Here is a 23984-nt window from a genome sequence, read left to right as displayed (position 1 = left end):
CTCTGCTACATAGATGTACCTTTATTTTCATGACATACTCACCTCTTACTCCCTCTGCATTTAGCTGATGACCCCTCAATTTGACCTTCTCCTTCCCATCATCCTTAATTTGGCCAGCTGGCCTATCCTGGCCAATCAGTATTTTATTAAACCAATTTGAGTTACAAATCTTATAGTGTACAAGAGGGCTATCAAATCAACTTAGTAGATAACACTTGTGTGTGTTGGGTTGGGAACAGGCATCATTTATTTATCTTGGTTTATCTTTCTGATCATGGGATGTCTAGCCATATTGTGTGTTGGGAAAATATGAAAGGTTTAGCTTTTCTCAACTCTTCCTGCTTGCCCAGAGATTGTGCACTATGAATATAGGTATGAGAGGAAAAGGATTCAGGATTCCCTTGCTCATATCTTTCTGGAACACAGCTTGTGAGGTGGGCTGTTTTGTATTGGCTGTCTGACTTTTATGAAGCCAATGATGCCCCGATGTCTTAGCTTCACTTTCTTTGTGTGCAGCTTTTATAATATAGAGCAACAAGAGCAAGGTGAACAAAAGAATGAAAGAATGATCTTGGTAAACACTAAATCACACTTATTTTTAACATTTATGTAGATTTTCTTAAATGAATTTGTGTCTTCTCTCTCATGACAATTTCTAGACTTCAAATTACTATTTTCTATAATTTTAAATAAAATTTGTATAATTGCTAATTTGTAAACTTAATAAATGCAATTAATTTTTACATGATTTTAAATAATGAATGATTTCAATTACTTTGTATAATTAGTTAAGTATATAATTATGTAATTGTCATGCATTCTATTGGAAGAATCAATCCCAGAAACCTTTTCTTATTCTGATTTTCTGTTTGATTACTCTAGCTTCTCTATTTATATAAGGAAATATTTACATAAGTTTATCTTCTCTTCAAATGCTTTTTAAAATTTTTCAGACATCCACAGCTGTCCTCAAGGTTAGAGTTCAGCTTGCTTGTAACTTATTTTATGACTTATTTCTTTAGAGATTTTAACAGCAGACTTCAAATATTCAGCATTGCATGTGAAAATATCTCTAGTACTAATCAGAAACACTGGATAATATAATCAATATTTATTTCTAAAATATTTAAATTACGTTTATTCATATAGTGTATGTATGGTGACTTGTGTGCATTGGTCTGTGCCACAGAGTGAGTTTGGAGGTCAGAGTACAATTTTCAGGAGTTGGTTTTCTTTATTGCATCTTTCCTGGAACTTAAACTCAGGCCATCAAGGCTGGAAGCAAGTTCTTTATACACTGAATCATCTTGCTGATGCAAATATGTGCATATTTCTATCTATAAATATGTGTTTGTATTTAGTTGCCTGCTGATGTTCAGCATATTCTAGTTATAATGTAAGTTTCTAGGTTGCATAAGGAAGATACCATTTTCTTGGTGCAGTAGATTGCAGTATCATAAAATTAAACCAATTCTAAGTTATAGATTTAGGCCGCACTGCTTAAACTGTTATAGAATTAGGTAGTATATGTGTGTGTGTGTGTGTGTGTGTGTATGTATGTATATAAAATTATCTTAAAAAATTAACCTCAATAAGAAACAGGTTCAGTACATAAAAATCAGCCTTGACATCCAAGATAGAGTAAGAAGGCTGGCAAAATTGCTCAACCTCAAACCTGATGATCTGATGGTGTGGGAGAATTGTCTGTATTTTGTCAAATATGTTTTAAATAAATGCTTATTGGCCAGGCAGGAAGTATAGGTGGGTCTACCAGACAGGAAGTAGAGGCGGGGCGATGAGAACAGGAGAATGCTGGGAATGAGGAAGCTCATTCCTCTGACTCCTTTCCAGATCACTGAAGAAGCAGGATGTGACCTGTGCCACTGAAAAAGGTACTGAGCCATGTGGCTAACATAGATAAGAATAATGGGTTAATATATGTTGCAAGAGTTAATACGAAGCCTGAGGTAATAGGCCAATCAGTTTTATAACTTATGGAGATCTCTGTGTGATTTCTCTGGGACTAAATGGTTGGGTCCCAATAAGCCGGACCATATGTTACAATCTGATCTTGGTGCTTGCAGCCCATGGGGTAGAAGAAGAAACTAATTGCTACAACTTGTCCTGTAGTACACATGCACCTACACATACACATTAAACATAGAAACAAATGTAATAAATGTAATAAAATGGAATTAGAGTTTATCCCTGACTCTATTCATCAAGTAGACATGCATCTTGCTCTGTCTACTTCCCTATATTACGATGTTTTTTTTCTAATGAAGTAATGATCCAGGAGCATAGTTTTTAATGACTAAGTGTATAGTTATAAGGTTGTGCTACCCAATCATTTCCCATAATCTGTAGTTGGTATGAGAGCAAATGAAGTCAACATTTGCCTGCTGCCATCCAGTTGTACAATCTTTGTGCACAGCCTGAGGTCCCACAAAGTATGTCAGCTATTAGCAGAAACTAAACACAAAACAAAGGTGTGTTAGGGAACAACCATTTTCTTATTGATCAAATACTGTTTCATTCATGGTAATGCTTTAGAAAGAAAACGAAACTGTCAGAAGAGTTCCAAGTTAGATCTTACATGCCATGTAGCCTCCGGTAAGTCATTTAAATTTCAATCACATTATGTAGAGGTGTGATAGTACCTGTCCAGTCTAAGTTATAGGATCAAATACAACTTACGTAAAAGATTAGAAATTAAGAAAAACTATTCAGCTATAATGTATCAGTTCCTTCCAAGACATTCATAGAGTCATAAAATTCTCAGAGAAAAGCTCTAAACAGAATATGATCTGTGTAAAAGCCCAGGAAATAGTCTCTTGTTTTTAAGAATAAACTCTTGGCTTGAGGCTGATTATAAAAAGAAAAGTCAACATTCATTGGAGAACACTTCTAATAAACAATTGCAAGCATGAAGAGATGAGCCAGAGGCAAAGCACTTAAGGCCAGAGGTGTCACTCTGCTGCTCTGGAGACCTACTCTGCCTGCAGTGGAGCAGAATTTTGGCAGAGGATAAGGAGGCAGCATTGTTTTGTATGAGACTCAGCCGGAGATGTGACATTTCAGGCCATTACTCATCCACTTGATAGGTCTGATTACTACTGTGGTTTGAGAGTCTCCAAGGGAGGAAAGAAGAGGAAGAAAGGGCTCAAGACCTTTGATATACTAGAGTGCAATAAATAGTAGTGGAAAGTAAACCTCTGATAGATGTTGGAGAATATTGGTTAACACGTGCCTTGACAAGTTCGGCTGCTGGAGAATTTCACACAAGCATTTTCAGAGAGCTAGAGAGTTCCTTGTTTCCTGGAAAAATGAGACACTCTCACATCATTTTCACTAAAGAAAGCTCAGAAATAAAGAAGAAACATCTAAGTTTATAATATGGTAGTGATTATGGGATAGTAGTTTAGAACTTTATGCATATTTTCATTTACTTGTCTTAGTAGCTTAGTTATATAGTATTTTAGAGCTGAAATAATTTAAATGATCTAACTAGGGTCAAACAGTAAAGCTACCTGAATTTTTATCCTAGATTTCATGTTCATCCCCCACAATACATACTCTCAAATTCCAACCCCATGTTCTTTCACTGGCTTGCTTGTTTTTGTTTTCTCAGAATATTTCATGATTAGTATTGGATAAATATAATGTCAGAATAAAGACTTGTGACTTTCATATCTTTTCACATCATTATAAGTATATTTCTGAATCATGCATTTCATGTATCTTTAATGCAAAGCTGCCTATATAAGAAAGTGACTAAGCAAACATTAAGTGCTGAGGATACTGAATTTTTGAGAACTATTACTCAGATTCTGGAGCCAAAGTTTGCATTTATTCTCAAACACTTAGTCATTTATAACCTTATAATAAACTTAAACAATAAAAATATCAAATATATGTGCTCAGTGGCAGAATACTATCTTACATGCACAGGGTCTTTAGTGTGAGCCCTAGCACTACAATATCTTTGGGAAATGTAGCAAAAGCCTCATTTCAAAACTGTTGATCTTTAAAGCATTTTCATTTACCACACAACACTTGCTAATAGTGTGAAGAAATACCTGCCCACTGCAAGCACATGTCCTTTGAGGATACCTGTCTTCTTTCCTTTGCCTCTGAGCACACCATGGTATTTCCCTGGTATATTTCCATGAATTCTTCTTCTTTGTATGCTTTCACTGGGGCCCTCATCCAATTTAAGTCTGAAAATATTGGAGTGGTTGCTTAGAAACGCAGAAGTTGAAAATTATGAGTTTTCTGAAGGCTGCATTGAAGTGTAGGGGAGCATATGGCACACTGACATGTTCTGTTCCCCAGCCAAGGAGAAGGGTAGTCTTCTGTGATCTCTCTAATTATTTCATGGCACTTTAGGATGCCAAACTGGTTTCAGAAAACTGCAAAACATCAGGGCTCAGGAAAAATATAATGTACTTTTTGTTTCCAATATTTATGACCAATAAGTAGGATGTCTATTTTTATTAATTGGAATAATTTTGGAAATCTAAAAGCAGAAGGTAAGCTTTACCTAAAAGGTAGAAATCAAGGCTCATTTTTGGCTGGAATAGAAAGGAATAAAGAACACATTAATGAAGAAAGCAAAAAAGCAGTAATGGAATAAAGATATACAAAGGATTTATAGATATGAAAAAATGAAAGTTTATTTAGTAGCTCTATTGGAAGAGAATTAATTTCTCAAAACTCAAGAGGATAGTGGAAATTAGCCAATGGAATCAAATAAGGCAAATACAAGAAGAAATTGCTCAATGCTTAAGGAACTGAATTACTTGTAATATACAGCTCTTAATTAGTTCACATTATGACATCAACTCAGTATATGCAGAAACATCAGTGGATATTTAGATAAAAGGAATGAGCTGTTTACTCATTTTGTATTTTAAAATTGTAACTGGGATCTAGCTCAGATTATTAGAACTTGGGGATAAAAAGAGTTGAGAGACATAAATTTTCTTGTAATAGAAATTTTAACTTGTGGTACACAGGTTCAAATATCAGCTTGGTACCCAATATATAAAATATAGATTCGGAGATTTAGGGATTTGTGAACATAGAAGGGAACCTACAATCTTAGTAGACATTTGGGAGGATATCAGGTCAGGGCTTGATAATTTGAATGGATTCCAGAGAACAATAGTTTAAGACAGTTCAGTATTTCCCTTATTCCTTTACTCTGCAGAGTGAGGACAAACATTTTTACTATGCTGTGGGACAGTGGTTTGTGCCCTGTCAATTGTATTTTAATAAAATGCTGATTGGCCAGTAGCTAGGCAGGAAGTATTGATGGGACAACCAGACAGGAAGTAGAGGTAAGTCAGTGAGAACAGGAGAATTCTGGGAAGAAGGAACTCCCAGTCTACAGTTGTGACCCAGCCACAGAAGAAGCAAGATGTGACTACCTCACTGAATAAGGTACTGAGCAATGTGGCTAACACAGACAAGAATAATGGGCTAATGTAAGTTGTAAGAGTTAAGAAACCCAAGCTAATGGTCCAATCAGTTTATAACTAATGTAGACTTTTGTGCATTTCTTTGGGGTTAAATAGCTGTGGGACCTGGTGGGACAGAAAACCACAGACAACAAAATGGTGTACCAACATGGGGCTGATTAAATCTACTTAAAAGCCTGAGAAAGCTTGGGAAGTTATTCTAGATAAAAAAGAATAAAGTTAAACATGGCTTCTTAATAGCAGCATTTTCTTGGGTGGGCTCTGCTTGCTAGAGGCAAGCGCTCTCATTTAAGAGAGACTTCCTTACTCAACATTAGCTGTAAACCCTTGAAGCTCTTTTAAGAGGTCCTGCCAAGAAACACTTAAATGGTGTAGATGAAAAGCTGACTGTACATTTTTTTGGTTTCCAGCTGTAGCAGGAAAAAAGTCATACTGTTGTAAGATGGTATCTCAAAGTTGTTTTGATTTGCATTTCCCTGATTGTTAAGGACGTTGAGCATGACCTTAAGTGTCTTTTGGCCATTTGAACTTCTTCTGTTGAGAATTCTCTGTTCAGTTCAGAGTCCCATTTTTAAATGGGTTAATTAGCATTTTAAAGTCTAGTCTCTTGAGTTCCTTATATATTTTAGAGATCAGACCTTTGTCAGTTGCAGGGTTGCTGAAGATCTTTTCCCAGTCAGTAGGCTGCCTTTGTGTCTTAGTGACAATGTCCTTTGCTTTACAGAAGCTGCTCAGCTTCAGGAGGTCCCATTTATTCAATGTTGCCCTTAATGTCTATGCTGCTGGGGTTATATGTAGGAAATGGTCTCCTGTACCCATATGTTGTAGAGTACTTTCTACTTTCTCCTCTATCAGGCTCAGTGTGTTCCAATTAATATTAAGATCTTTAATCCATTTGGACTTGAGTTTTGTGCATGGTGATAGATATGGATCTACTTTCATTCTTCTACAGGTTGACATCCAGTTATGCCAGCACCATTTGTTGAAGATGCCCTCTTTCTTCCATTGTGGACTTTTGGCTCCTTTATCAAAAATCAGGTGTTCATAGATTTGTGGGTTAAGATCCAGGTCTTCTATACGATTCCATTGGTCAACTTCTCTGTTTTTATGCCAATACCAAGCTGCTTTCAATACTGTAGCTCTGTAATAGAGTTTGAAGTCAGGGATGGTAATGCCTCCAGAAGTTCCTTTATTGTATAAGATTGTTTTGGCTATCCTGGGTTTCTTGTTTTTCCATATAAAGTTGATTATTGTCCTCTTACACCTGTCAGATTGGCTAAAATCAAAAACACCAATGATAGCCTTTGCTGGAGAGGTTGTGGGGTAAGGGGTACACTCATCCATTGCTGGTGGGAATGCACACTTGTGCAACCACTTTGGAAAACAGTGTGGCGGTTTCTCAGGAAATTCGGGATCAACCTACCCTAGGACCCAGCAATTCCACTATTGGGAATTTACCCAAGAGATGGCCAATGATACTACAAAAACATTTGTTCAGCTATGTTCATAGCAGCATTATTTGTAATAGCCAGAACCTGGAAACAACCTAGATGCCCTTCAGTGGAAGAATGGATGAAGAAACTGTGGGATATATACATATTAGAATACTACTCAGCGGTAAAAAACAATGGCATCTTGAATTTTGCAGGCAAATGGATGGAAATAGAAAATACTATTCTAAGTGAGATAACCCAGACCCAAAAAGATGAACATGGGATGTACTCACTCATAATCGGTTTCTAGCCATAATTAAAGGACATTGAGCCTATAATTCGTGATCCTTGAGAAGACAATAAGAAGGTGAACCCAAATAAAAACATACAGTTATCCTCCTGGATGTTGGAAGTAGATAAGATTGCCGGGCATAAATTGGGAACTTGTGGGTGGGGTGGGATGGGGGCAAGGGGAGATGGGAGAGAAAAGCATGAAGGGGAGGATGGGGAGAGCTTGGGGGAAGGGGATGCTTGGGATATAGGAAGGGTGGACATGGGAGCAGGGAAGCATATATCTTAATTAAGTGAGCCATCTGAGGGTTGTCAAGAGACTTGACTCTAGAGGGGTTCCCAGGTGTCCAGGGAGATGCCCACAGCTAGTTCCTTGGGCAGCTGCGGAGAGGGATCCAAAAAACGTCATATTCTATAACCATACTCATGAATATGTTGCATATCACCATAGAACCTTCACTGGGCAATGGATGGAGATAGAGACAGAGCCCCACATTGGAGTACCAGACTGAGCTCCCAAGGTCCTGATGAGGAGCAGGAGAGAGATCATGAGAAAGAAAGTCAGAACAATGAGGGATGCGTTCACCCACTGAGACGGCAGGACAGAATTAACGGGAGATCACCAAGTCCAGTTGGAATGGGATTGATGGAACATCCGACCAAATCGGACTCTCTGAAAGTGGCTGATGGTGGAGGCTGACCGAGAAGCCAAGGACAATGGCAATGGGCTTGGTCTCTACGACAAGGATGGGCTCTGTGTGAGCCTTGTCAGTTTGGTTGCTCACCTTCCTGGACCTGGAGGGAGTTGGGAGGACCTGGACTCAACAAGATGGCTTGGAGAGGAAGGGAATGGGGGTATGGCTGGAGGGGAGGGGAGGGAAAGGAGAGGAGGAGGGGAGAAGATGGCAATTTTTAATAAAAAAATAAATAAACTGGAAAAAAAGTCATGCTGTTTTAAAAAGCCTGCTTTCTGGGATGTCCTGCCAGAGCAAACTCTGATTCTTTCAGGCAGGAGGTCCAGCTATAGAGCATTTGAGTTTGCTTTGTGAGCAGACTGCTGCAGCTTGCTTGGTGGCAAGGAATTTGAAATGCCATGGAGTTATCGCAATAAACATGGCTACAGCCAGTACCTCCACCATGAGGCTAGAATCTCAGAAAGCTAAAGAATGGTCTGGATCCAGCCATCAAAGCCTTGGCTTGAATCCTAGACATATTGTCAATCAAATTAAAGACTCATGTGGTCAGAAAAAGAGAGATATACAGTAAAGAGATATTCAAAGACAAAGAAAACCTCTAAATGTTTTACAGTGTATTGAATATATATGCAGGCTTGGGAGAGAAAACAAAAGGTTAAACTTCTTAAAATAAAAAAGAAAGAAAGTGAGTTCAAGATGTGGTGGCACATACCTTTAATCCCAACACTTGGGAGGCAGAGACAGGCAGATCTCTGTGAGTTCAATGACAGCTTGGTTTATAGAGTGAGTTCCAGGACAGCCAAAAATACACAGAGAAAGCCTGTCTCAAAACCAAAATATTAAAAATAAAAATAAAAGAAATAGAGGTTAAAATAAAGCCATGTAAAGATGGAAAACACACAGAGAGCCTGAATACTGTATGTTATTATGTTGTCTTTGAATTGCTTGACAGGTGAGGAAGGAGGAACAGCTGCTAAAAGATATTTGTTTATTAATGCTGCTGAATTAATCCAAGAAAGGTATTTTAAAAATACCTTGACTTCAAAATTGGAGTCGAAAGGTATGTTACTTTGGAGAAGATGTTTTGCTTTTGTTTCCACAGGAAATGAGAGGCTGTGGATTCATTCTGAGTTAATTAAAATCATCTTTGATGAAGGAAGACCACCTGAGAAGTCTCTGGTAGAAGCAAATGGCCCAGATGTCTGAGTTCTACATCCAGAACAGATTTAAGACTACTGCCTGAGATGATCAAACCTCACAGGATTCTCCAGTCATGAGTTGATAAAAATTCTAAATTTTCTTTAGGTCCCCATAAGATTATTAGTGCCCCCAACCAGCAGGAAATAACCTGGAAAACTATGCCCACATTCCAAAAAATGGACTATGAATATTTTCCTTTGTTTAGAATTTTGGTTACAAGTTTTTATGGATAATGGTCAGGAGAGAAGCTAAACAAAGGATATTAGATTCAGAGTTCTTGTTCCTTAAAATATGGGGGGAGGAAATCCTGTGAGACAATGGTTTGTACCCTGTCAATTGTATTTTAATAAAATGCCAATTGGCCAGTATCCAGGCAGGAAGTATAGGTGGAACAACCAGACAGGAAGTAGAGGCAGATCAATGGGAACAGGATAATTCTGGGAAGAAGGAAGTCCTAGTCTGCAGTCATGACCCAGCCACAGAAGAAGCAAGATGTGACTGCCTCACTGAATAAGGTACTGAGCCATGTGGCTAACATAGCCAAGAATAATGGGCTAATATAAGTTATAAGAGTTAATAAGAAGCCTGAGTTAATGGGTCAATCAGTTTATAACTAATGTAGACCTTTGTGCATTTCTTTTGTGTTAAACGGCTGTGGGACCTGGTAAGACAGAAAACCTCAGACAACACTATTAAATAGCTCTGACATCACCTAGAACCTGAGATTCTAATGGTGGGCCATCTTGTACATGAGACAGACAGTTGGGACAAAAAGAGTATAAGTCTTTACTATGGGCCATGCCTAAGTGAGATATAATTTATTGACACTGACTTTACTACATGATCATAACTTCAACGGCATCAGCAAACTAGGAGAGAAGACAAAGAATAGGAAAAAGACCCCACCAAGTTTGTTGAATGACTAGCTTGTAAAGCAGGTTTTTGAAGAAGATATAATCTCAGTAGAATGGTAAAGATAAGTACTCTATCCAGGTGAAAAAGTGTAGGACCCATGGGTCTACCCCTACCTCTGGGGTTAATCTTGAGGACAGTTTCTGGTCAGCTAGCTGAGACATTCTGTTTGTTCTAGTGCTCCCTCTGCCCCACCTTGTGTTTAGCTGTAGGGCATTGTTTACTCCATCTTGGGTGTGGCAATTTCCCATCTGCCTGGGGGGAATTCCTTATGCAGCATCTAGGTACTTAAGGATTTCCCCAAGGTTGAATAAATGGCATTTGACTGATCTTTTTTCAAATGACTCAGGTCTTTTGTGTGTTCTTTCAATCTCCAGGCCCTTGCCCAGCCTATGTACAGTGGCGCATGAACTGTACTGAGAGGGTAACGAAGACACAGGTGTCAAAATTGGAGACCCTGCTGGGATATCAGAAATTACAGTTGGAGCCATCAGCAAGATCTGAATTACAAAGAAGATTCAGGAAGGACAACTAGAAGAAAAGACTATCAAAAGAAAATACACACACAAAAAATGAGGCATGTTCAAGGCCAGTGTTGGCAAAGTGTAAATTACACATGTGGATTAATGAGAGATGAGGCTTCCCTCTTGGTGAATGTTTCTCATCCATGCTTTCCACATCCACAGTGACCTGTTTGACCTTTGTCCTTTTATGAATTAAGGTCATGCAAATGTATTTATGCAAACTGAATTCCAGGATCCTTTATGCTGCATCCTTGCTGTCTTCCTGGTCAGTCTTTAAACTGATTTCTACTTCCTCTTCTCTCACACACACATTAGAAACTATACCTGACATTTCCCCTTCATAATTTCATAAATTCATGTTTCTACAAAACCTAAATATGCTAATCCATTTTCCTTCACTATGTTCATTATTCCATTTCCATTATACTACTCTATTCCAAATGAGCAACATTTTATTGCCAGACTGATCACAGCTGTGGCCCACTCATTTCATTTCTTGCCACTACTTAAGCTCCCTTTAGTCTCTTATGAACATTCATTTATTTCAAACCAGAGGTTTATTACTACCATGATAATCTATATCTTAGAGTACTCAAAGACATACGATATACTATTATATATATATTAGATCAATTGATTCATTTAACTCACATATAGCCCTATGAGATAGGGGCTTTTATATTTTATCATAAAAATAGAAATTTAAGATTGGATTGTTTTTTGAGACAAGATTTCATGTAGCCCAGAGAGACCTTTAAACTTGCTGTGTATCTAAGAATGCCCTTTGACTTCTGCTCTTTCTGCCCCCATCTCTTGAGTGCTGGAGTTCCAGGCTTGTCTCACCATGCTCAATTGGTACCATGTACGTTAGGAAGTCACACTACTCATTAAACTGCATCTCCATTGTCCAGAACTGGCAAGTTTAAGTGACTTTCCCAAGATCATATAGGTATCAGAAACCATGTGGTAAAGAAGAACATATAGAAATATGTTTAGAAACCATAACACAATCCAAGTGGAAAATCTTAAAGATGTATTCATTATATGCATGGAAGAAGAAATGAAGGGGGGAAATGTTCTGAGGTGGGCAAAAATTCCACCAGAGCACACAATAACTAGAAAGGAAAAGAGGACAAGGAGGAGGAGGGAAAAACAGGTGGAGAGAGGGAGAAGAGGGAGAAGAAGGGGAAAGGAGGAGGGAGGAAGAAGGAGGAAAGAGACATATCAGATAAGGTAGTGGAAGTGGGAAGGGAACAAAGCTAAGGTAGATACGTGAGGGAGGAAAGTAGGGAAGGAATCAGTGAGCATAATGACAAATGTGTGAAAATGACACAGCAAACTGCTTTGAGCACTGTCCCCATACTAGTTGGTGTTGTGAAATAATATTTTAACTGGGCAAAGATATGTTACATTTGTTTATGCTGCAAAATATTACTTTAACTGTGTAAAGGTGTGTACTTTTATTTATGCTGCATTTGTTTAATTATGTAAAGGTGTGTTTCATTTGTTTCACCTTGCCTACCTAAAGCACATCATCTGTCAAATAAAGAACTGAACGATCAATAACTAGGCAGAGAAAGGATAGGTGGAGCTCCAGGCAGAGAGAATAAATAGGAGGAGAAATCTAGGTCCATGGTTCCACTGCAGCTGCTGTCTGTGTTGATATCCATGTCCTGTGTTACCACGGGGCCATAGCAACCATGCATGTTGAAATCTGGAAGCCAGATTGAGTGAGTCCCATGCTTCACTGGCCTTTGGACAGTGGGCTTTGCCCCTAGATGGGCACTGTGGCAGGAGAGAAGGCGTCTTTCCTCCCCCATGGGAAAACTTGTTCCCTCACTCAAGAGAGATGGTCTCAATCCTCACCATGGGTCTAGGAGAGCTGGACCCAATGGTGTTGGCCTAAAAGGGCTGGTTCCACCCATTGCTTGAGGGGTGTGGTCCCAGTGGCCTGGACTGTCCAGCTAAACTACCACCCAGATCCACATCGAGAGCCTTGGATTGGTCCATCCTAGCATCTACCTCATGTATGAACTGCTGGAACATGTGAAGGGACCAGTCCTATAGAACAATAGCCACAGGATCCCCATGATATCCCCTGGATATCCTAGAGGAGTTTCAGAAAAATCCCAGTGATTATGGTGTGTCAGATGACTTGGATGAGATCAATGACTCAATACAATGAATATTTTTGGGTGGGACTGATTGAACAAAAGGGTATATTGTGTTACAAACCACAGCTTCCAGTGTCACTAGGATGAATGAAGAGGTGCTGGAGAGATTATGTGGAATATTATTTTCACTATTTAAAAAATGTTACAATTGTTTATGCTGTGGATTATTACTTTAACTATGTAAATATGTGTTACTTCTGTTTATGCTACATTTGTTTAATTATGTAAAAATGAGTTGTGTTTGTTTCACCTTGCCTGCTTAAGGCACTTGGGTCTACTAAAAAGTTGAACGGCCAGTAGCTAGGGAGGAGAGGGATAGGAGGGGCTGGCAGACAGGAATAAGTAGGAGGAGAATTCTAGGCTGAGAGAGAAGGAGAACAAGGGAGAAAGAGAAGAGCATGCCTGCAACCAAATGTTAGGCAGCCAACAGTCAGCCAGACACGAGAAGCAGTAAAGGTAAGACATACAGAACAGAAGAAATGTAGAAAGCCCTGAGGCAAATGTAGATGAGTAAAAATAGGTTAAGTCATAAGAGTAAGAAACGCCCCTAAGCTAAGACCAAGCACTCATGACTAATAAGTCTCCATGTCATGATTTGGGAGCCGGTTGGTGACCTATAAGAAAGCATGCTACAAGAGACAGGAAAGACAGAGGAGCAAGATAGTTTTTTTCAGTTGTTTTATTTTGTTTTAAATCATTTTGGGGGAGATTATTTTGGAGGGAGATGCTGCAGGGTGAGGCATGGGTATGGAGAAACTGGAGGTGAGTGGGATTGGGTGTGTGATATAAAAATCCAAAAGAAGCAATAAATAATTTTATATATATATATATATATATATATATATATATATATATATATATATATATCCGGGATGTATACACATATCTTTCTATATATACATCACATACACACTAACCTCAATTGAATTGGCACAGGAGACAACCAACTTCCTGAACAGAACACCATTATTGAAGGCACCAATACAACAATTAATAAATGGAATCTCATGAAACTGAAAAGCTTTTGCATGGTAAAGAACACCATCCACAGGACAAAAATAAGAGCCTACAGAAGAGGAAATATTTTTACCAACTGCACATCATATAAAGGGCTAATATCTAAAATATATAAAGAACTCAAAAAAACTGGATATTAAGAAAACAAATAATCCAATTAAAATGGAGTGCAGATCTAAACAGAGAATTCTCAATAGAGGAAACACAAATTACTGAGAAACAAGTAAATGTTCAACATCCTTAGTCAGCAAGGGAATGCAAACCAAAACTACTTCATTATTCCATCTTTCACCTTTCAGAATGGCTAAGATCAACAACACATGTGACAACTCATTTAGGCAAAGATATAGCACAAGGGAACACTCCTCCATTGCTGGTGAGTACAGCCACAATGGAAATCAATGTGGCAGATCCTTAGAAAACTGGGAATTGATCTATCTCAAGATGCAGGTATACCACTGTTACACATGTACACAAAGGACACAATTTCCTAACACAAAGACAAGTGCTTGCTTAGCTATGTTCATACTGGCTTCATTAATCACAGCCAGAAACTGAAAACAATTTAGATGTCCCTGAGCCAAACAATGGATAAAGAAGATGTGGTGCACTTATCCACTGGAATACTACTCAGCTATTAAGAAAATGACATCATGAAATTTTCAGGTAAATGGATGGAACTAGAAAAAAAAATCCTTGCACGAGGAAACCCAGATCCATAAAGATAAAATAATGCTACAAGACTGGGAAACAATATCAGAGATAAAGCAAAAGTTTAAATACATATCTAGATGCTCATGTTTTTCTTGTTTGCAAGAGAAGTGATCATGCATAAACTTATGAATTTTCCAGGATTATCTAAAATAAATATAATCTGTTTTTCCTCCAAGTCTGGGACAGTGCACTGGTTAGTTTCTGTTAAGTTGGCAAGGTAAATTCATCAGGGAAGAAGAAGGTTCAATTGAAAAATTATCATCAGATTGGCTAATAAGCATGCCTGTAGAAGCATCTTGTTGATGTTTGGTGTTGGAGGGCTCAGACTACTGGGGAAATGCACTTCTGGGCAAATGGTCTTGGGCTGTATAAGACAGCAAGATGAGCAAGCATGGAGAACAAACCTGTGAGCACTCACTCCATGTTCATTGCTTCAGTTCCTGCCTCCATGCTCCCACAACTTGACTTTCTTTGATGATATACTGCAACTCAATTAAATCCTTTTGGTCATTGTTGTATCATATCAGCATAGAAGCAAATGATAAAGAGAATGCTGGAAAATGATAAATAAGTGGGCAAATGTACAGTAAATTACATTTTCACAATATTTATTCTGGTGATGATGGTGACCATTATCGCTGTATTAACTTCTTATCTTCACAGCAAAATTCTCAATGAAGTGCTTGAGGAATGGAGAACTGAACTGGCTCACTGCCTCAGAACCTTCAGTTCATGTTTCACAAGCTCTAGTGGTTTTAGACCTGTGGTAAGGCAAAATCATCCTATTATCCTTGCAGAAACACATGGCAAAAGAAAGTTGAACAAGTTATGCCAGGCAGGCAGGAGAGAGAGAGAGTGAGAGAGAGAGAGAGAGAGAGAGAGAGAGAGAGAGAGAGACAGAGAGAGAGAGAGACAGAGAGAGAGAGACAGAGAGAGAGACAGAGAGACAGAGAGAAAGAGAGAGAGACAGAGAGAGAGACAGAGACAGACAGAGACAGACAGAGACAGACAGAGACAGACAGAGACAGACACACAGAGAGAGACAGAGAGACAGAGACAGACAGAGAGACAGAGAGAGAGACAGAGAGACAGAGAGAGAGAGAGACAGAGACAGACAGAGAGACAGAGACAGAGAGAGAGACCGAGAGAGAGACAGAGAGAGAGACAGAGACTTAGAGATAATAGAGAGAGAAAGTGCAAGTAACCAGGAGAAGAAACACCTCTAGAACACAGACCAATGTACCTGCTTCCTTCAAACCAGCCTTGCCTCTTAATTGACACCATCTTAAAATAAAGCCATCAAATTATAAAACCAGCTGTGCTCATACAATATTTTCAATTTCTTCTTACCTCTCCATAACAATTACCAGCTGTCCATTGAGAATTTTGGTAGCCACTCAGAGCCAAATCCTAACAGTGACATTGACAATGACAGTATCATTGTTTACCTCATGTTTAGTTTAAAAATCTATCCAGTCAAATGAAGGCAAACCTTGACATGTACTGACATTGGTGTACCCGGGAAAGAAAATCACATTATTTTTCACAAAACCTAATGGCCTTGAATAATGTTTTATTCAGCACACATATGGTGAACATCATAATCTACAGGCAGAGTCCCTGGTCTAAGGTCTGGAACTATACAACTGTAAATGCTTACAATGTTCTAACTGTAGAAATATTGTGATATGCCTAGAGGCAAGAAGAGTAGTTATGATTTGTGCTGAGGGAACAGGGAGGCAAATTTGAGAAGGATCAATTCATGGCAAAATCAATATTCTTAACTAAAACATTCACTTTATTTTCATAACTTCTTTAGTCAAAAAACATTATTTTACATTTCTGTGGCATTTTCTACCTAAAGAGTTATAACAAATATTTCTGCATAAGTATTGTAATCATTTGTAGAGTAAAATAAATTTAACTTAGTAAAAGTATGTTACTCTATGGTATTTCAATCTTATCTTGTTTATATCTTTTATAAAAATACTACTCTATTTTCAAAATCCTGAAACATATGGTATGGCTTTGAATTTATGTGCAATGTAAGCTTGAAGACTGTGCATTTTGGGGATACATGACATGACACATGACATTAGTAATAATTAAGTTTTATTTTGTGTTCTGGGCATTAAGCAACCCAGAATCTTGTGCATATTAGCAAGTACTCTACTAGTGAATTAAATCATTCACTTCTCAATAATGGAATATTGTTGCATTAATAACTTATTTAATTGCAGCAGATTTTATTATGAATAATTAAGCAATAATCTATTTTCTCTCCTTCATTTCTCATAAGGCCAAATGCAGTATAATTAGGTAGACAAGAAAATTATCAGTTAGACAAGAAAGTTCTATGCTCATTTTCAAATTTTTGCAGCAAAATTATCTGAGTTTTAGTTTAATTTATGACATGACATATATGGAGTACTAGAGAGAGGAAAATATTTATGTCTGACCTTTTAAATTTCCAGTATAACAATTAAAGCAACTTCTGAGGAAAGCAATTATTTTTTTCATTTAGTAATTCATTCCTATTCCTCCTGTTCATACAAACATTTTAAGGAAGCCACTAGCATTTGTGTTCACTATGGTGGCATTGCAATTTTAATTTTGGGCAATCATAAGCCCAAAAGTTATATAATGAAAATATTCTTATATTTCGTTAATTTTCAAATCACTTATATTACGATTAGGATGTCATGAGCCTAGTGGCATGTCTGTTTCTATATCAGCTTTTGTCTTTTTGTGTACTGTCATGACAGTAGGGCTTTGCCACTGGACGCAGATATTTAATTTTAAAATTTAGATAGAGGTCATGATGACCTTTTGATATGTGATAAATCAAATATTTTCTGTCCTGGTGATTTGTAAGAAACTATTTTATATCACCTATAAAATACTCATTGCATCTGTCAAAGTATTCCTAAGTTTGTCTTTTATCCATTATGAGTGGACAAAAATAATTAAATAGAAATAGTATAGACCAATGACACTGAGGGGCTACAAATGCTTTGCTTCGTTATGAATTTCTAAGAATGAAGACATGGCCATAAAATAGATATTAATTTATACGTACCAACACTAAGCCTAGAGGTGAGTTTTTAAAGGAAAACAAGGAGCCCTAGTCCTTGTAGCGAGGACAGCACAGTAGGAAAATAGGACTCAAAGTGAGAAGTCACAGGAGTTAGATGGCAGTCAACTGGGAGCCACGCCCTGTCTCTCAAAGTATACAACATGCCGTTCAGCTTCATGCATATGCAGAAGCTCACTGCCCCTACTCTTTCTTAATGTTGAATTTTGTTTTGTTTTGTTTTTAATTACCTTTCATTCTTGTCTTCAGTTGAGGAGGCTTTTTCTTTTCTAAACTGTCTTTCTTCCCTAGAAAAGGTTGAAAATCTCTTATGCTTCTGGGAAGCAAGAATTCTGGGGAAAAGGGCAGCTTACTGAGAATGGATTTGGCACACTATAAAGTTGTTTCCTTGCTTGCATATACTTGACAGTGTGAGCCAGTGATAAGCTCTGGTCTAAACTTTCATAAAGACTTGGCTATACTTAAGTGTAGAACTGAATTTAAATCATGCTTTCTATTTTCCTACAAAATGTAGAAAGAAAATAGTAGAATATATCAATACGGATAAACAGGTTTGGAATAGTTTACACTAATATATATCCATATTACCACCCCAGAGAAATGTTTTTATATTTAATTTTATTGCATTCCCTTATTCAGAAATTATTTGTTAAAATGTATCTAAATGTATGAAAAAGTGAAGTTGACAAAAACTTAAATACTGCTAACCAAATCAGTAGTATTTTTTCATAATAAAATTATTATTTGGTAGCAAAAATAAGATATTTTTCTGTCTAACTTTTCGACAGGTATTTTTCCATTTAACATTGAGGCAGTAATGAGTTAAAGCTGTTGAGATGACAGGTTGAAAGTGCAGCCGGGTGGTGGTGGCGCACGCCTTTAATCCCAGCACTCGGGAGGCAGAGGCAGGCGGATCTCTGTGAGTTCGAGGCCAGCCTGGTCTACAAGAGCTAGTTCCAGGAAAGGCTCTAAAAAAGCTACAGAGAAACCCTGTCTCGAAAAACCAAAAAGAGAAAGAAAAAAAAGAAAAAAAAAAAGAAAGTACAGCGTAAATTAATGCTGAAGAGATAATGATTAGCACTATAAGAAAATCGTTAGAAAGTTATTGTTTGGATAAAAAGCACTCTCAGATGTCTCCTTTTAAAATCATACATCTTGAATTGGATGACATCTTTTCGTGGGTTTAATATTAATTATGCCTGGTTCATAAACCTTAACTCACACTGTTCCTTATGTGCAAAGCCAAGTGTCATGTATTTACTTTCTGCTTAAAGTAACTTAGACTAAGTGATGAGCAGAAATAAAACTTAGAACCTCAAGTAGCTGAACATTTCACAGACACTAATATCATCAGTCTCTCTTTCCCTCCCTCAGCTTGTTAGTTAGCATGGGATTGCAGGAGCCAATTGTGATTCTGGAAAGAGCTGTCAATCCTGGTTTCCATGGTGTTCTTTGATGCACTTTTCTTGTCTAGTTAGTGGCTAATGACCTCTTGGGACCAAATCATGAAGAACCCGAATTAGGAATCCATAGACCTCACCTTCTTTCTCTCATTTGTTCCCAATCTGACTGTTTTCAGACTAGAGAATCCCAAGTCTAAAAATTAAATAAAGACTGACATAATAGAGAATGGATTAGGAAACATTCTCAAAAAAATCAAACCGTTGATGTAACATCCTTGCCTGCCAGAAATGATCAGATTTAAAGCTATGCGAGAATGAGACAGTATTAAAATTTAGGAGTTTTTAATAAGTTTGTAGAAATTTCTTAAGGCTTTGATAGAATATTCAATAGAGATAGATAAACCAAGGGGAAATTCACTTGAGAAATCTGTCAAACTTAGATAACCTTCAAGGTTAGAGATGTAGCTCAGCACCAGGGTGCTTGCCTATTTGCATGAGGCCCTGAAAACCCAGTCCTCAGAACTGACAACAATATTGCCCCCCTTTTTTTAAAAAAATTGTGACTGAATTTTTTATTAATAAAAGAACTGAATATCATCTAATTCATTATTTAGAAAACTCTAGATAAACAGAATAGACTATTTCACAGAAATGTATTAGATTTCATTCTTTTATTCAAAATGAAAAATATTAGTTAAGAAAGTGTTTCTTTATACATGAGTCTTAATAATTTAGAAATATATTTTTAACATAATTTCAAAGGATAGAATTTCTAAGTTCTATCTGTAGAAGACTAGTCAGAATATGGCAACTAGGTGAATATGTAAGTATGCATGGTCAGGTTTATATAAAAAAAAGTGCTAAATAGTAGCTGATTGATAGAATCAAGCTGATACGAATACAACACTAATTACTTAATGTGAAATATAATCAAGAGACTAAATTACAGAACATGCTAAGACCTTCATTGTTTATTTCCAAGAAAAAATTGCACTTGTTAAGGATCAAATTAATTGACACATAGACAGTAAATCACATCACTGCTTAGAGACATTACACAAAAGAATCATGTAGTTTATGAACATGAAGACAGGAAGCAAAGGCTAGAAGAAGAGAAATACTAAGAGATAGTGCTAAGTAAGACTGCAAGGACCTCTTTTTGCCCATTGTAAGGTCTTAGTAGAAGTGTCTGAGACAGACATCCCAGAAGGTCTTATTTAGAAATGCAGAAAAAAGGCATTCTGAGCTCTGGACCACATTTCCAATCGGGAAGTAATGAACTTCATGTCTTCTGTGACAATGAGAGTTCCCTCCATGAGACATTCTAGGTCAAGGTATCAGATTTGTTTATGGACAGGTCTAAAATTACTCAAGGCTTTTGTCAATGAATAAGACTCCTCAAGAATTTGACCACAAACTGTCATGAGCCATAATGGTATAAGTTGGGAGAAAATCACATTTCTTTCAATAAAGATTTTTTTCTCATGTAAACAAAATATTGTATTTGTTATTGTGAATTCCTATGATGTCATTGTCATAGAAACTCATAGTTTTATTATTAATTACTAGAAAATCTATCTTCTTACGATCTTCACCATACAATGTAGAATCAGGAATAGTGTCACAAGACACTTGAAAATAAAGAACCCTTGTATAGACCATTTCTTGTGTTAAGGTTCAGACTGCTAATGAACAGCCAGACAAAGATAAGGATATGAACCTCTATATCCTTACTGAATATTATATTCAGCTTAATAATATTTTCATAAATATTCTATGTGGAAACAATTTTCATATTTAATATAGAGGACAGGTTAGTAAAGACCGAGGTATTTATCAGAAGAGCTAAAACCATATGTTTATAGTGCTGTTTAAATGAAAGTAGAAATGTTCATCAATATTTATCAGTTAAATCTCAGGTACTTTAGTTCTAGTACATCAATGACATTTATGGTCCATCTGGACCATAAAATCTATGGCTACCAGTAGAAGGCCCAGTGAAAATGTTTCTTGTTCCATGCATTTTACTTTTTCCCTCTCTTTTTGGTTTGGTTTTCTTTTAAAATTTGCTATGCTATACTTTGATCACATCCCCTACCACACATATACCTAATATCAAATCCCATTGTGTATTTGAGGAACATTTCTTCCAAATTACACTGCCCATATATCCTCTTGGGTATTTGGTCATCCACAAGAGTGTAATGGGCCAACCAGGGATCACATAATTAAAGAAATCTGAGTTTCCTTATCCCAGCAGCTATCAATTATTTGTATTCCCTCAGTTAGTGATGTGACTTTTTGGTCATCTACCCCTATGTGCTATTATTTTGTCTGACATTACTATGTGCAGGTCTTGAGTATGTATTTACAACTACTTGAGTTCAAATGTGCAACTGCCGTGTTGTGTTTGAAAGGCATTGTTTTCTTTTACTCTACACCTCTGCTTCTTACCATCTTTCAAATCTCCTTTTCATGATCCCTGAGCTTCGGTAGGAAATGTATGACATTTCTTTCCTGCTTAGTACTAGGCAGGCCACTGTCTATGTGCTAATCATCATCTACTACAATTATGTTCTACTTCTCAAAGGATTGAAAGATACACCAAACTATAGGTCTAGCAAGATGTCATTAGAAGTTGGTATAAGACTGTTTCAATTTGATAGAAAAATAGTAATATGTTTGTCTCTAGGACAATATTGCCCTTTAATCATGAATATTCTCTCCTCTTTCACTTGCATGCTAAACCACCCTTTTGCCCCAGCAGTGCTCTGGGGTACTTGCTTGTTCTTGGGAATATTTCTCACTTGCATTCCCTAACTTGAAAGGAAGCTGAGCTAGCAACTGCAAACCATTCTAGGATTAGCTCCCCCATACTCTATTTATGTATTCTCATTCTGATGCAGAGACACAGAGATCCATTTTTAAAAGGGAGATTTCAAAAGACTACATCTTTCCTTGGAGAATTATAAACACATTTTTTTCTTGTGTATGTATGAGTTCATGGGTAGGTGTATCTCTGCAAATGTGAACCTGCATGTATGTGCCTGTGGAGGCCAGAGGGACAACCCCAAATTATTAATTATTAATTTGAAATTATTTATAATTTCAAATAATTTCCTGTTTTGTTTTGAGACAGGGTCTCATTGTGTAGCTCTGAATGTTTTAAAACTCACTTTGTAGTTCAGATTGGCCTTGAACTCAGTTATCCACCTGCCTCTGTCTCCCAAGTGTTGGGGTTAAAGGCCTGCACCACTATACACAGCTGAAATTTTATTTTTAAAATTTCACAAGTGAGTCCATTGCATTTACACAATTTCTATGCTGTTCAATCCATTGCCCATTTCTTTAATTGCTTCATTTGTTTACTTTAGCTTTTTGTATATTTTAGTTATTAGTCTTCTATTAGATATATAGCCAGCAAAGATTCTCTCCTACCTTTTGGGCTGCCTCTAATTGTTTTCTTTGATCTTTTCTTTCTTTCTTTCTTTCTTTCTTTCTTTCTTTCTTTCTTTCTTTCTTTCCTTCCTTCCTTCCTTCCTTCCTTCCTCCCTTCCTTCCTTTCTTTGTGCACAAGTTTTAACTTTATGAGATGTCATTTGTCAACTGCTGGACTTAATTCCTGAGTTATCAGAGTCCAATTCAGAATGCCCTTTCCCACACTCAGTGAGCAAGCACAAAGGTTGGCATCTTGGAGAACATAGTTGTGAGGAAGCAGCATGGACAAAGATCTAGGGCAACTCGAGAGAGCTTGCGTATGCAGACATGGCTGATCTGAGTCTGGATGTGTCACGGGTAGTGCAGGCTGAGGTCTGGGGCACTCACTGGACTGGGCTGGTTACAAGTTTTGTGATGTGAGCAGGGACACACTTATGCCTTTGGTTCCTTTGTGCAGTTTCCCTTCCTCCATGAAGCATCTGTCTGTGTATTCTAGGTTCTAGGTGGAAGAGTTGACAATCCTTTTGTTTTTTGCTTAATTTTTAAAATTGATTTTATTGAGCTATACATTTTTCTTTGCTCCCTTCCGTGCCTCTCCCCTCCCCTTTAACCCTCTCCCAAGGTCCCCATGCTCCCAATTTACTCAGGAGATCTTGTCTTTTTCTACTTCCCATGTAGATTAGATCTATGTATGTCTCTCTTAGGGTCCTCATTGTAATCTAGGTTCTCTGGGATTATGATTTGTGGGCTGGTTTTCTTTGGTTTATGTTTAAAAACCACTTATGAGTGAGTACATCTGATAATTGTCTTTCTGGGTCTGGGTTACCTCACTCAATATGATGTTTTCTATCTTCATCCATTTGCCTGCAAATTTCAAGATGTCGTTATTTTTTTTCTGCTATGTGGTACTCCATTGTGTAAATGTACCACCATTGCTGGTGGGAGTGCAAGCTGGTACAGCCCCCTTTGGATGTCAGTGTGGCGATTTCTCAGAAAATTCGGAAACAATCTTCTTCAAGACCAAGCAATACCACTTTTGGGTATATATCCAAAGAATGCTCAATCGTGCCACAAAGACATGCTCAACTATGTTCCTAGCACCATTGTTTGTGATAGCCAGAGTCTGGAAAAAACCTAAAAGTCCTTCGACCAAAGAATGAACAAGGCAATTCTTTTAAGAATAGATCTAAACCACAGCTTGAAATTTCAGCCCTGCACATTCATGTGGTAAACAAGACAAGGAGCCACAGGATAATAAGTAAGGGAGGGGGACTGACTTCCAAGACTCAAAATCTTGCCAAGAAAGTCAGCCTTCTAGAGATAAAATATGAATACATTCTTACTCCTTGCATTTCTCCTGTGAGAACTGCTGTTCTTCTTATATGTAGAAGGTGCCTCAGGATGATCAAGAGAGTATCAAGTTCACAGAATGAGAAAAGAGAAGGTACATGGATGTCGATATCTCTCTACACTTTGTGTATTCCATTTGCTTTCATTTTGGCTTCAATGTACATCTTCTATAAAATAATACCAACTAGATATTTTATTTTAAAATCATAAACATGTATACATTCACTTCTCTCTACAACCTTTGTCTCTACAAGTC

Source organism: Arvicola amphibius, chromosome 11 (genome assembly GCF_903992535.2).
Source record: "Arvicola amphibius chromosome 11, mArvAmp1.2, whole genome shotgun sequence".
NCBI classification, from domain to species: domain Eukaryota; kingdom Metazoa; phylum Chordata; class Mammalia; order Rodentia; family Cricetidae; genus Arvicola; species Arvicola amphibius.
Note: the sequence above shows the minus strand (reverse complement) of the source record.